The sequence below is a fragment of the Bos indicus x Bos taurus genome, chromosome 19 (genome assembly GCF_003369695.1).
Source record: "Bos indicus x Bos taurus breed Angus x Brahman F1 hybrid chromosome 19, Bos_hybrid_MaternalHap_v2.0, whole genome shotgun sequence".
Lineage (NCBI taxonomy): Eukaryota > Metazoa > Chordata > Mammalia > Artiodactyla > Bovidae > Bos > Bos indicus x Bos taurus.
The window spans coordinates 62,266,015-62,278,679 of record NC_040094.1 but is presented as its reverse complement, the minus strand read 5'-3'; the positions used below and the strand labels follow the sequence as shown (position 1 = coordinate 62,278,679).

The 12,665-nt window shown below is 46.4% G+C and overlaps 1 protein-coding gene across 3 annotated transcripts in view; it reads right to left on the bottom strand.

The window, feature by feature from the left end:
* The window catches only part of ABCA5 (ATP binding cassette subfamily A member 5), a 62,954-nt gene extending 52,257 nt beyond the window's left edge, over positions 1–10,697 (bottom strand). The window contains exon 1 of one of the 3 annotated variants that reach the window (XM_027519134.1): positions 10,559–10,697. The gene's annotated coding sequence lies outside the window, so the exon portion shown is untranslated. Of the gene's footprint in view, positions 1–1,034; positions 1,126–10,558 lie in introns of those variants that run through there. The other 2 variants (XM_027519137.1, XM_027519135.1) reach the window with 2 other exon arrangements.
* Between the last annotated feature and the right edge of the window lie 1,968 nt (positions 10,698–12,665).

Sequence of the window (12,665 nt, the reverse complement as noted above, 5' to 3'; positions counted from 1 at the left end):
TTTCATTTTCCCTGAAGGCAGCCAGACCAGACAGTTTCTGTCTCTGCTATCAATGGACTCAACCAGCGTAACAGGATAATGTGCTCCTGACTCCATGGTTAGGACGCTCCCAAGGGTAACCAAGACTGTCCAAGTGAAGCACTGCAGTAACCCAGGGAGACGCCCCACGCCTGCCCACCTCCCCACCCACGAAGGGCAGGGCACCGACGGGCGTGAGCGTGCAGGGCGGCAGAAAGCTGAGGACTGCTGTTGCAAAGGTTTTCAAGTGGCTTAAAAAGTAAGATTAACAGGGAAGCATCTCTGCAGAAGATGACACAAGACAACTAAGCAAAGAAGTCACGCTGGTGTCTGTTCAGCCTATTTGCCCCTTTCTTCCAAAGCAAAGTCCCAGGACTTCCCTGGTGGTAAGGTGGTTAAGACTGTGTGCTCCCAGCGCAGGGGACTGGGGTTTGCTCCCTGGTTGGGGAACAAGATCCTGCATGCCACAACTGCAGCCACATACACACACACGCACACAGACACACACACACTGACACACGCACAAACACGCGCACACACACAGTCCTGCACACACATACACACAGACCCACACACAGTCCTGCTGCACACACACAGACGCACATAGACACACACAGACACACAGTCCTGCTGCACACACACAGATGCACACACACACACACAGTCCTGTACACACATACATGCACACACATAGACCCACACAGACACACACAGTCCTGCTGCACACACACACACACACACAGATGCACACACACAGACACATACACACAGTCCTGCTGCATACACACACACACACTGACACACACAGTCCTGCTGTACACACACACACACACACTGACACACACACAGATGTGCACGCACAGTCCTGCTGCACATACACACTGACACACACACAGATGTGCACGCACACACTGACACACACACAGTCCTGCTGCACACACACACAGTCCCTTCTTCAGCAGAAGGTGCTTTCCCCCGTCCTCCTCCTGCCCCGAGCTCCATCCCAGATGGATTACCTCCCCATCGCTCTTCCTCAGCCAGAGTGCCCTCCACCACTTTGTGCTCAAGTCTCTCAGGGAGCAGGGCTTCCCAGGAGGCTCAGTGGTGAAGCATCTGCCTGCAGTGCAGGAGCCCCAGGTTCGATCCCTAGGTCGGGAAGATCCCCTGGAGAAGGAAATAGCAACCCACTCCAGTACCCTGTCTGGGAAATCCCAAGGACAGAGGAGCCTGGTGGGCTACAGTCCACACGGTTGCAGAGAGTCAGACATGACTTAGTGACTGAACAACAACAAGAAAAATCTCATGATTCTAATATTCTAAAACTCTAATCATGTGAAAAATGTAAATGTCAATAACTTTGACCTTCTATCTACTCAAGTTATTAAAGTGAAACATCCTTTTTTTTTTTTTTTGGTTGTTTACAAACCAGCGGACATTACTTTCTTTGTAGCAGCCTGAAAAAAGACACACTACTCTGAGAATGAAAACATCTTTTTTCTATTTTTTAAAAAATGTATTTATTTTACTTTACAATATTGGTTTTGCCATACATTGACTTGAATCCGCCATGAGTGTACATGTGTTCCCCATCCCAAACCCCCCTCCCACCTCCCTCCCTATTCCATCCCTCTGGGTCATCCCAGTGCACCAGCCCTGAGCACCCTGTATCATGCCTCAAACCTGGGCTGGCGATTCGTTTCACATGTGATATTTTACATGTTTCAATGCCATTCTCCCAAATCATCCCACCTTCGCCCTCTCCCACAGAGTCCAAAAGACTGTTCTATACATCTGTGTCTCTTTTGCTGTCTCGCATACAGGGTTATCATTCAGTTCAGTTCAGTTGCTCAGTCGTGTCCGACTCTTTGCGACCCCATGAATCCCAGCACGTGTTACCTTCTTTCTAAATTCTATATATATGCGTTAGTATACTGTATTGGTGTTTTTCTTTCTGGCTTACTTCACTCTGTATAATAGGTTCCAGTTTCATCCACCTCATTAGAACTGATTCAAATGTATTCTTTTTAATGGCTGAGTAATATTTCATTGTGTATATGTACCACAGCTTTCTTATCCATTCATCTGCTGATGGACATCTAGGTTGCTTCCATGTCCTGGCTATTATAAACAGTGCTGCGATGAACATTGGGGTACATGTGTCTCTTTCAATTCTGGTTTCCTCAGTGTGTATGCCCAGCAGTGGGATTGCTGGGTCATATGGCAGTTCTATTTTCAGTTTTTTAAGGACTCTCCACACTGTTCTCCATAGTGACTGTACTAGTTTGCATTCCCACCAACAGTGTAAGAGGGTTCCCTTTTCTCCACATCCACTCCAGCATTTATTGCTTGTAGACTTTTGGATAGCAGCCATTCTGACTGGCGTGAAATGGTACTTCATTGTGGTTTTGATTTGCGTTTCTCTGATAATGAGTGATGTTGAGCATCTTTTCATGTGTTTGTTAGCCATCTGTATGTCTTTTTTGGAGAAATGTCTGTTTAGTTCTCTGGCCCACTTTTTGATTGCGTCATTTATTTTTCTGGAATTGAGCTGCAGGAGTTACTTGTATATTTTTGAGATTAATTCTTTGTTGCTTCGTTTGCTATTATTTTCTCCCATTCTGAAGGCTGTCTTTTCACCTTGCTTATAGTTTCCTTTGTTGTGCAGAAGCTTTTAATTAGGTCCCATTTGTTTATTTTTGCTTTTATTTCCAATATTCTAGGAGGTGGGTCATAGAGGACCCTGCTGCGGTTTATGTTGGAGAGTGTTTTGCCTATGTTCTCCTCTAGGAGTTTTATAGTTTCTGGTCTTATGTTTAGATCTTTAATCCGTCTCGAGTTTATTTTTGTATATGGTGTACATAAGTGTTCTAGTCTCATTCTTTTACAAGTGGTTGACCAGTTTTCCCAGCACCACTTGTTAAAGAGATTGTCTTTTCTCCATTGTATATTCTTGCCTCCTTTGTCAAAGATAAGATGTCCATAGGTGGGTGGATTTATCTCTGGACTTTCTATTTTGTTCCATTGATCTATATTTGTATTTGTCTTTGTGCCAGTATCATACTGTCTTGATAACTGTGGCTTTGTAGTACAGCCTGAAGTCAGGCAGGTTGATTCCTCCAGTTCCATTCTTCTTTCTCAAGATTGCTTTGGCTATTTGAGGTTTTTTGTATTTCCATTAAAATTGTGAAATTATTTGTTCTAGTTCTCTGAAAAATACCACTGGCAGCTTGATAGGGAAATGAATTGCACTGAATCTATAGATTGCTTTGGGTAGTATGCTCATTTTCACTATATTGATTCTTCTGAGCCATGAACACGGTATATTTCTCCATCTATGTGTCCTCTTTGATTTCTTTCACCAAGTGTTTTATAGTCTTCTATATATAGGTCTTTTGTTTCTTTAGGTAGATAAATTCCTAAGTATTTTACTCTTTTCGTTGCAATGGTGAATGGAATTGTTTCCTTAATTTCTCTGTTTTCTCATTGTTAGTATATAGGAATGCAAGGGATTTCTGTGTGTTAATTTTATATTCTGCAAGTTTACTATATTCATTGATTAGCTCTAGTAATTTTGTGGTGGAAAACAAAACATCTTAAAGAAGGAAAATCAACTAATTGCTTGTTTTTTTTTGAGATATGAAGTGCCTGGCTGGGCTGTTTGAAAACTCAAAAGAAACATTCTTAATGTCGATTAACTTTTCACGTGCATCTAACTGGGAACTTCAAAGCTGGAGTCGGGTTTTTGTAAGCTGACACAACTCTGATCTTACCTGCCCGCCCCTGCGCCCACGAGCACAGCCACGCTGGTCTAACCAGGTGCACCATGAAAAGGGCGGGGGGGTGGGGGTGGTCAACCCGGGAGGGTGGCTCTGCATCGGGACGGGAAGCACCAAGGGCCGTGAGAGCCACCCGCACATCACAGGTGTGGGGAGACGCCGTGCAGCTTCTTCAAGTGTGAGGACCACAATGTCTCTGGGGGTTCTCTTCTGTCAAGAGGACAGAAGGAAAAGCAACAGAAGAGGGGAGCCTACGCCAGACTGGCAGGATAATCCCAAGTCCCCAGGGTGCCCCCTTGTCCCCACTGTTTAGCAGGTTGGGAAAGAGGGTTCGGGGTGGGGGTGGAGTGTGGGAAGGCAGTGCCGTCTACACTGAAGATCTGGGCCAAAGATAGAGAGATCTGTCTGAGCTGAAACCAAGCCCTACAGGTTGGCGGGGCAGGGAGGTTTCCTGAAAGCTGGGGATCCTCCCCGCAGAGAGGACATGAAAGTAGTTCTTCTGACAGGAGGGCACAGCTGGAAAGGGGGCTGAAAAGCTAGAGATGAGGCGTGGCCAGCGAGGGGATGTCTGTAAAAGCTTTAAAACTTGTGCTGCACCTGTTCTTGGTCCCAAAGAAAACCTGTGTTTAGCATCAAGTTCTAAGTTCCTCCTCTTTCTACACTATGATGCACCTTGATTATTCAAAACATTATAGCCTACGTGTGTATACTCAGCCGTGTCCAACTCATTTGCAACCCCATGGACTGTACCTGCCAGGCTCCTCTGTCCATGGGATCCTCCAGGCAAGAATACTGGAGTGGGTTGCCATGCCCCTTTCCAGGAACCTGAGTCTCCTGAATTGACAGGAGGATTCTTTACCACTGAGCCACCTTGGAAGCCCACAGTCTACGTGGTGGCCTTCAAAAGGACAAAAGAGAAAGGGACTGACGGATGCCTGGCCTGCCCCCCATTTATCACTGGCTGCAAGTGGAAAAGAAGCAGAGAGCCAACATCCAGAAGTTCCCCCACTAGGAACATAGTTCACACAAGCCCCAGGCATCCTAAAGAGAGGACAGACAACCACAGAAAGCAGCTTTTTGAGTAGACAACACACCTAAGACCTTCTCTTTTGCAACATAAACTAGAAAATGATCCTTAGAAGCATAAGTTGACAATTAAAGGACAATAAGTCTTTTCATGGCATGTTTTTAACAAATCGTACTTTTTTGGAAAACTCATAATACTTGATCCAGTTCCCAAGTCTTTCCAATACAGTACCTTGAAATCTCTTTAACAAAGGCAAATTCTCAACTAAAAAAGAACTGGCTAAAGAACTATGACAAAGACAAGGAAATAAGAGCACAAAATTATTTTTATAAACCTCTGAAGTTACTTTCCATTGCTCCACAGTATGTCTGGGGAATGTATTCATATGTTATAGAGCATAAAATGATAATTAGGTAAGTTTTAAACACCCACTATCCCTGAAGGTGTAATAACATTCAACTTCCTGTTGAAGGATGGAGGGGACAAAAAGTGCTCACAGAACCGAGAAAGCTATCTTGAAACCAAGAAAAGAGGCAGGAAGCTCTGTGTCATCAGTGGATCAGTTTGTTACAGGGTAACTTTCTCACATGGTGGGCCTGGGGTCAGGAGAGGGGGTGGCAACCTGGAAGCATTTGCAATCTGCACTCCTGGGGCGACAGGGACAACTTTACAGTTACCCTAGAGTGGTGGTAGGTGGGGCTTCCTTGGTGGCCCTGCCTGAGATGCAGGAGACTCAGGTTTGGTCCAGGTGGGGAAGATCTCCTGGCGAAGGGAATGGAGGTAGGTGCTTGGATAATGGAACGTGCATTTCTAAGTCAAGATTCACGAATGAGCAACGAGACTCACGGACTAACGGAGCACACAGGGCACCTGATCCTAATGATTACTAAACAGTTTCTAGTAACTGCAAAGCCCTTAACAACAGAGAAGTGACCCTCTGCACAGTTCAGTCCTGGGTCAGGGAGGGGATAGCACAGATCGACTGTAACGGTACAAGATGGCATCAGTGATGCTAACGGCCATATATTTTTCCCAGAGAGAAATGACTCAGAGTAAATCTAATAAGTGGCAAGGAAACTGAAAGCCCACTAAAGCCATCTTCCTTTTCTAATGCATTAATAATTGACTTAAAGACTAAATGTTACAAGGCCCAAAATTCAATATCAGAAATTCATTAATGTATTAAACATTGATTACTACATTAGATGCACTATGAAATATATTTCACCTTTTTCAAAGCAATAAAAAATATGTGCACGACCTTTGGAAATAACTGTTAGGAAAAAATCATTTGGAATGTATTAATTTTATTTCTGAGAACAACAAATGAAATTACATCCTACAAAACAGAGGAATTGAGTCATCTTGAAGTTCATAGCCATCCTGGCAAAAGATGTGGTCAGTCACCTTCTCAGCAAGTTTGCAAAGATTCTTGGAAAGGATCTTAGCTGAAAATGTTCCCAAGTCCCCAGCAGAGGACCATTAGATGTGACTTCTGATCTAATCAAGCAGAACTAGTTATGACTCCTTTGTTCCAATCAATAAACTGTTACTGCAGTTACCATATTGTGTCATCGTTATCTGTCTACATCTTAATCTTGAACTTGACCATGAAATCCTTGACAAAGAAGACTGCCTTCTTTATCTTTGCTTCTCTACCACTAATGATAATACTAAAACCAGTATGATCTCACTGCAAATCCCTCTATCGAGATTCACTGTCTTTACAAATCAAAGGTCTGCAAAGTACAGTGGAGGATGAGGGGGTGAAATGCAGCCCAAAGCCTGCGTGTGTACAGCCTGGGAGCTAAGCCTGTTTTTCACTTGTTTAAATGTATGGGGTTGAGGTGGGAGGGAATCAAAGAACAGTAATATTTTGTGACATGTTAAAATTATATGAAATTCCAATCTCGAGTCTATAAATAAAGGGTTCCTGGAATGGAGCCACGCTCACTTGTTTCTACACTGCTTACCCCCGCTTTTGTGTGACAATGGCAAAGTCAGGTAGTGAAGAGAGAGACAGTGCAGTCCACAAGATCTACAGTATTTATTAGCTGCCTCTTTACAGGAAAAGTCTGCTGACCGCTGTTTACAGATTAAAGGAGGAAGAAAAGCGGCATACTCATTAAACATTTACTGAGGGGTTTACTCAGCAAACATTTAAAAAAAAGGAAGTATTAGACACTGTTACTGACTTTGCAGACAAGATTTAATATAATGTGTTAAGTGCAACTGGGGAAAGCGCTTGGGGAAGAGTGGAATGCAAATTCCAGGCAGAGAAAAAAGAATGAAAAAACTAGACTCTGCAAAGTGGCTTGACCTGTGTAAAGAACAGTGGAAGTGTTAGTGGCTCAGCCCGCCAGGCTCTTGTGTCCATGGAATTCTCCAGGCAAGAATCCTGGAGTGGGTAGCCACTCCCTTCTCCAGGGGCTATTCCCCACCCAGAGACCAAACCCAGGTCTCCTGCATTGCATGTGGATTCTTCACCATCTGAGCCACCAGAGAAGCCCAAGAATACTGGAGTGGTTAGCCTATCCCTTCTCCTGGGGATCTTCCCCAGCCAGGGATCAAATCCAGGTCTCCTGCATTGCAGGTGGATTCTTTACTGTCTGAGCCACCCAGGAAGCCCCGTGTAAAGAACAGGGGGACCTGCCAAGAAGGCAGAAGCCAGGCAAAGTGAACCCGGGACACGGATGGTCAAGTACCTTGTGTGCAAAGTTAGATTAAATACTTTTATTTTGCTCATCGCTACTTCCTTGACTTCACTTTTCATATCTGAGAACTGTTTAATTACCGGAATATCCCATATTTCACTCAGAGAAGGCAATGGCACCCCACTCCAGTACTCTTCCCTGGAAAATCCCATGGACGGAGGAGCCTGGTAGGCTGCAGTCCATGGGGTCGCTAGGAGTCGGATACGACTGAGCGACTTCACTTTCACTTTCATGCACTGGAGAAGGAAATGGCAACCCACTCCAGTGTTCTTGCCTGGAGAATCCCAGGGATGGGGGAGCCTGGTGGGTTGCAGAGAGTCGGACACGACTGAAGCGACTTAGCCCATACTTCACTAGCCCTTTCACTCTAATCTCCAAACCTCAAACTTCCACCCACGGCACCACCCTCAGATTATGACTTTGACTGCTACTTTATTGAGCAACTGAAGCCATTGGGAGAAATTTCCTAAATGCTCCAGGACCCCTTCTATCCACCCACCTACAGCCATGCCAGAGGCAATGTAACCCATTTCAGCAAGTTACCATTTCTGCCTAAACTAGAGACTCTGTTTCCACTAGGTCTCTGAGCAATAAAGCCCAAATGGAATCTGGTGTTAATGGTACCTTTAATTTAAGATTTAAATTTTGGAAGAAGAGGTTAAGAACATCTTTGGCAGATGACTTGAAAGAAATTCCTGCCCCGCTACACATACCACTGGCTCCTCAACTAATAAAATAAAAGCACCACTGAAATCAAGCCCCTTAACGGGGGATAAATTATAAATGTTCTCTTCTTCTCTAGCATTTTAAAATTTACTGAAAGTAGTGTAATGATAAAAGAAAATAATAACCATCAATATGATTTAACCTAAATTTTTTGACAGTATTTCTCACTGAATGGGAAAATAATGCCAAGGTACCCACATGATAAGTCACACAGTACCTTTTCTTATACAGAGTGTTAGCTGCTCAGTTGTGTCTGACTCTGCAACCCCATGGACGGTCCATGGAATTCTCCAGGCAAGCATACTGGAGTCAGTTGCCATTTCCTTCGCCAGGGGATCTTCCTGACTCAGGGATTGAACCTGGGTCTCCCACACTGCAGGCAGATTCTTTACCATCTGAGCCACCAGGGAAGCCCTTTCGTATATATAACAGGTTCCTAAAAACTTGTGCTTAAAACTACCCTAATCTGGTTAATTCACACACTAGCAAAGATTCCAATTTATTAGAATGCTATGAAATTCTTTTATACAATCATCCCTCTCAAACTCAAGGGCAGAGGTTACAAATTGTATTTATTTTGGTATTTCTGGCACACAGTTTAGTATATGGAATATAAAAGACACTCAACTAGATCTGTATTAATAAATTTGTTCTTGCCTTGAATGTGAGATTTCCCTATACTAAATCCTGTCTGAAGGAAAATACACTTAAACAGCACATATTCGAGGATTAATTGATTTCCTAAAGGAAGTGAACCTTAAATATCCATTCCAAGGACTGATGCTGAAGTTGAAGTCCCAATACTTTGGCCACCTGATGCAAAGAATAGACTCACTGGAAAAGACCCTGATGCTGGGAAAGTTTGAGGGCAGGAGGAGAAGGGGTCGACAGAGAATGAGATGGTTGGACAGCATCACTGACTCGATGGAAATGAGTTTCAGCAAATCCAGGAGACGGTGAAGGACAAAGAAGCCTGACTTGCTGCAGTCCATGGGGTTGCCAAGTCGGAACACGACTTAGCGACTGAACAACAATAATAATGCCTTACAAGTTAGCGTTTAACCCAAACACCCCAAAAGCCCTAACTGCCTAAATAATGTCCTTTTGTATGCAGTCTTCCCTAAAAACATGTAATATTGCTCTCTGGTTGGAAGCAAAAGACTTTTTGCTAAATTCCATGAGAATTTAGAGTCTGGCATCCCTGGGTTGGAATCTCAGCCATTCTTGCTAGTTGGGACCTAAATAAGTGACTTAATCTTTTGCGGGGACCGTTTTCCACATCTGCCCCGTGGAATAAAACCCCTCCGACCTCAGAAGGATGCCGGCGAGACTGAGTAAGATAATACTGAACCTCGCCTACGGCCGGGAGTCCAACATACACTCTCTGACTCCCCTTCTGCTCCTGCAGAACCAGGACGTCCTCCCTGGAAAGTAGATTCTTCCAGACTTATTTATTTAGAAACGCCTTATGAATACATTATGACACAGTCATGCAACAGAATACCAGGTAACTGTTAAAAAGTTACATATCATATGTACATATAAAACTCTTTGGCCAGGATATCAGAAAAGCCAGAGGTTAAAGCGTCTGCCTGCAATGCGGGAGACCTGGGTTCGATCCCTGGGTCGGGAAGATCCCCTGGAGAAGGAAATGGCAACCCACTCCAGTATTCCTGCCTGGAGAATCCCATGGACGGAGGAGCCTGGTGGGGCTACAGTCCACGGGGTCGCAAAGAGTCGTTCACGACTGAACGACTTCACTCATCCACGCCTTGGGAGCCAGGAGCAACCTTGCTGCAGCTCCGAGAGCCTCCAGCCTCCTGAGCGTTCGCATTTTAAGTACTTTCACGCCTGGAGCCCGTCCTGGCGTTTTCGGAATGAGAATCGGGTGTTTCTCCCCTGACTGCGCCCGGGCTCTGCGCATCCCTCCGCAGTCCTCCTGAGGCGCGGGGTTGGGGGGCAACCAAGCCCCCAGGGGACCCCGTTCGGGGCCGGGTCAGAGGACCGTCCTTCTCCACACGTCCGCTCCTAACGACGCCGGAGGATGGGGACCGTCCGGCCGAGCCCGGGGGCCGTCCCGCGGCCGGACGCCCCGAGCCCTGGAGGGGAGCGGGCAGCACCCCCACAGGACGCACCCTCGAGCCTCGGGGCCCATCCTGCCCCCCAGCGCCCGCTCGGCCGTTCCGCGCCCCGGACCCCCGGCTCGCCCGGACCCTCCTCGAGCCCTCACCCCTCCCCGAGGGGAGACAGCTCCAGGGCGGGGCCTCCCACGCCGCAGCCCCCAGCGCCCGCCTCACCTCACGGACGGGCCGCGGGGTCCGCGAGCACCTCAGCTTCTAACTGGATCCGAGAGTGCGGCCGCGCGCGCCCCCGACGCCGCAGGCCCGCGAGAAGCGGGGCGGGGCGGGCGCGGCGCCGGAAGTCGCGCTCCGCCCCGCGCCCTACGCACCTGGGGCGGGGCTGCCCGAGACGCGGCCTGCGGGCGCGCGCGCTCCCGCCCCTCGGCCCCGAGAAGCGTGTGGGCGGGGCTACGAGGAGGCGGGGTTACGGGGCGGGGCGAGTGGGCCCTCCCGGCTGCGTGTCCCCGGAGGCCCCTGCTCTTGGGATGTGCCTCCTCCGCGGAGACCTCGCCCCGCTCCCCTTGGAGGCTCAGGCAGAAACCACGGGTTGAGGTCAGGCCTCCAGTTTGAGCCCAAACCCTGCAGCCTCCTGGCGGGTGACTTTGGTGCACACTGCCCTCTTATCTGCCTCCTGAGTCACATACTTCAAGACTCCTTTATTTTCTGCTTCCCGGCTTTTGAACGGTCCTCTCCCAGGTTTTCCCAGGAGGCTCAGTGGTAAAGAATCCACCTGTCAATGCTGGAGACGCTGGTTCGATCCCTGGGTGGAAGAGATCCCCTGGAGGAGGAAATGGCAGTCACTCCAGTATTCTCACCTGGAGGATCCCATGGACAGAGGAGCCTGGCGGGCTCCAGTCCACGGGGTCATAAAGAGTCGGACACTACTGAGAACTCACTCATGCTCCCACATCGGCGTCCAGCAGCCCCTTTCTTCCTCCCGTCGCCCGCACTGGGTGCAAGGTGCCCCTGTCCCCACCAGACCCACACCTAGGACATCTGGACGCCAAGGATGTGTCCTCCTGAGAGTCTGGCATGTGGCAGATCCTGACTCTTCCAAATGGCCCGAGACATATGGCATCTGTGGGAGGTTCTACACTGCAGTTATTTTTGGTAAAAGTGTAAACTGGTGTTCTGAGTTTTATTGCCCAAGTGACCTAAATGCTGGTCAAAATTATTGCAAAGGAAAGAAAAGCTCACAACAGACTTTGTCCCCTAGATTTCTGTAGGGTCACATTTCTTGGCACAGTTTTTCACTTTTGGGGAATTTAAGTTCTAAAAAAATTCCCTTGATCCTGTATACATCAAGTAATTTTTAAAAATCTTATCTTAGTTTTTCTGTTTCTTGCATTTAAACCAAATCTCCACCACAGCCACTCTACTAAGTTCTATCCCCAAAATACATAAATATGTATGTGTGTGTATATATATATATATCAAGAAAACAAATGTTATTTCTCCTATTTAATATGGATTAAATAGGAAATTCAAAGAGCTACAGTGAAATCCATGTTGATTGAAAACCTGGCAGTGAGACATGGGAGAAGGGAGATAGAACGTCCTAGAAACTAGGACGTCGGAGAACCGAGGAGGACAAGTAGTGAAAACTATACATGATACATTTTTTTTTTCTTGAAATATCCAAGACATTCTAGTTACAAATTCAGAAGAGTATGTTCTTAATGCCCTAGGATTTGTGGGCAAGTGAATAAATGGAGGTCAAAAATAAATCTATTAAATAAACAAACCTACCTGTGAAAATGTGTTACTGAAAATATACATTCACCCCAATTCTCCAGCTGTACTTCTCACTAGTAGCTTCAACCAGCTTTAACGTCAGAAGTCTAGGCATCGTTTCTACCGCTCTTCTAGACATTTGTTTCCTGGTTTCTTACCCTTGCCATGTTCTCTGTCATTCAGTCTGCTCTTACTTCTACTCTTGCTTCAAGATACCATGACGAAAACCCTAAAAAGCTCATCACCCTAGACAAAACGATCTCACTTTCCTCTGCTAGACACAGGCAACCCTCTTGTTCACCTGGTTTTCCTTATGTACTGTCCCTTCAATTGTATCGATACAGTCTGAGATTAACAACTTTTTTTCCTGCTTCCTTTTTCTTGGTTTACTTCTAATTGAAGGATGATTACAATATTGTGTCGGCTTCTGCCATACATCAACATGGATCAGCCACAGGTTTCCACATAACAGGTGTTTCTTGTGCCAACTTAAATCCCCAGGTCTGTGTGCATGGTAACAGTGGGCAGTAAATGTTGCGGCTAACCCTGC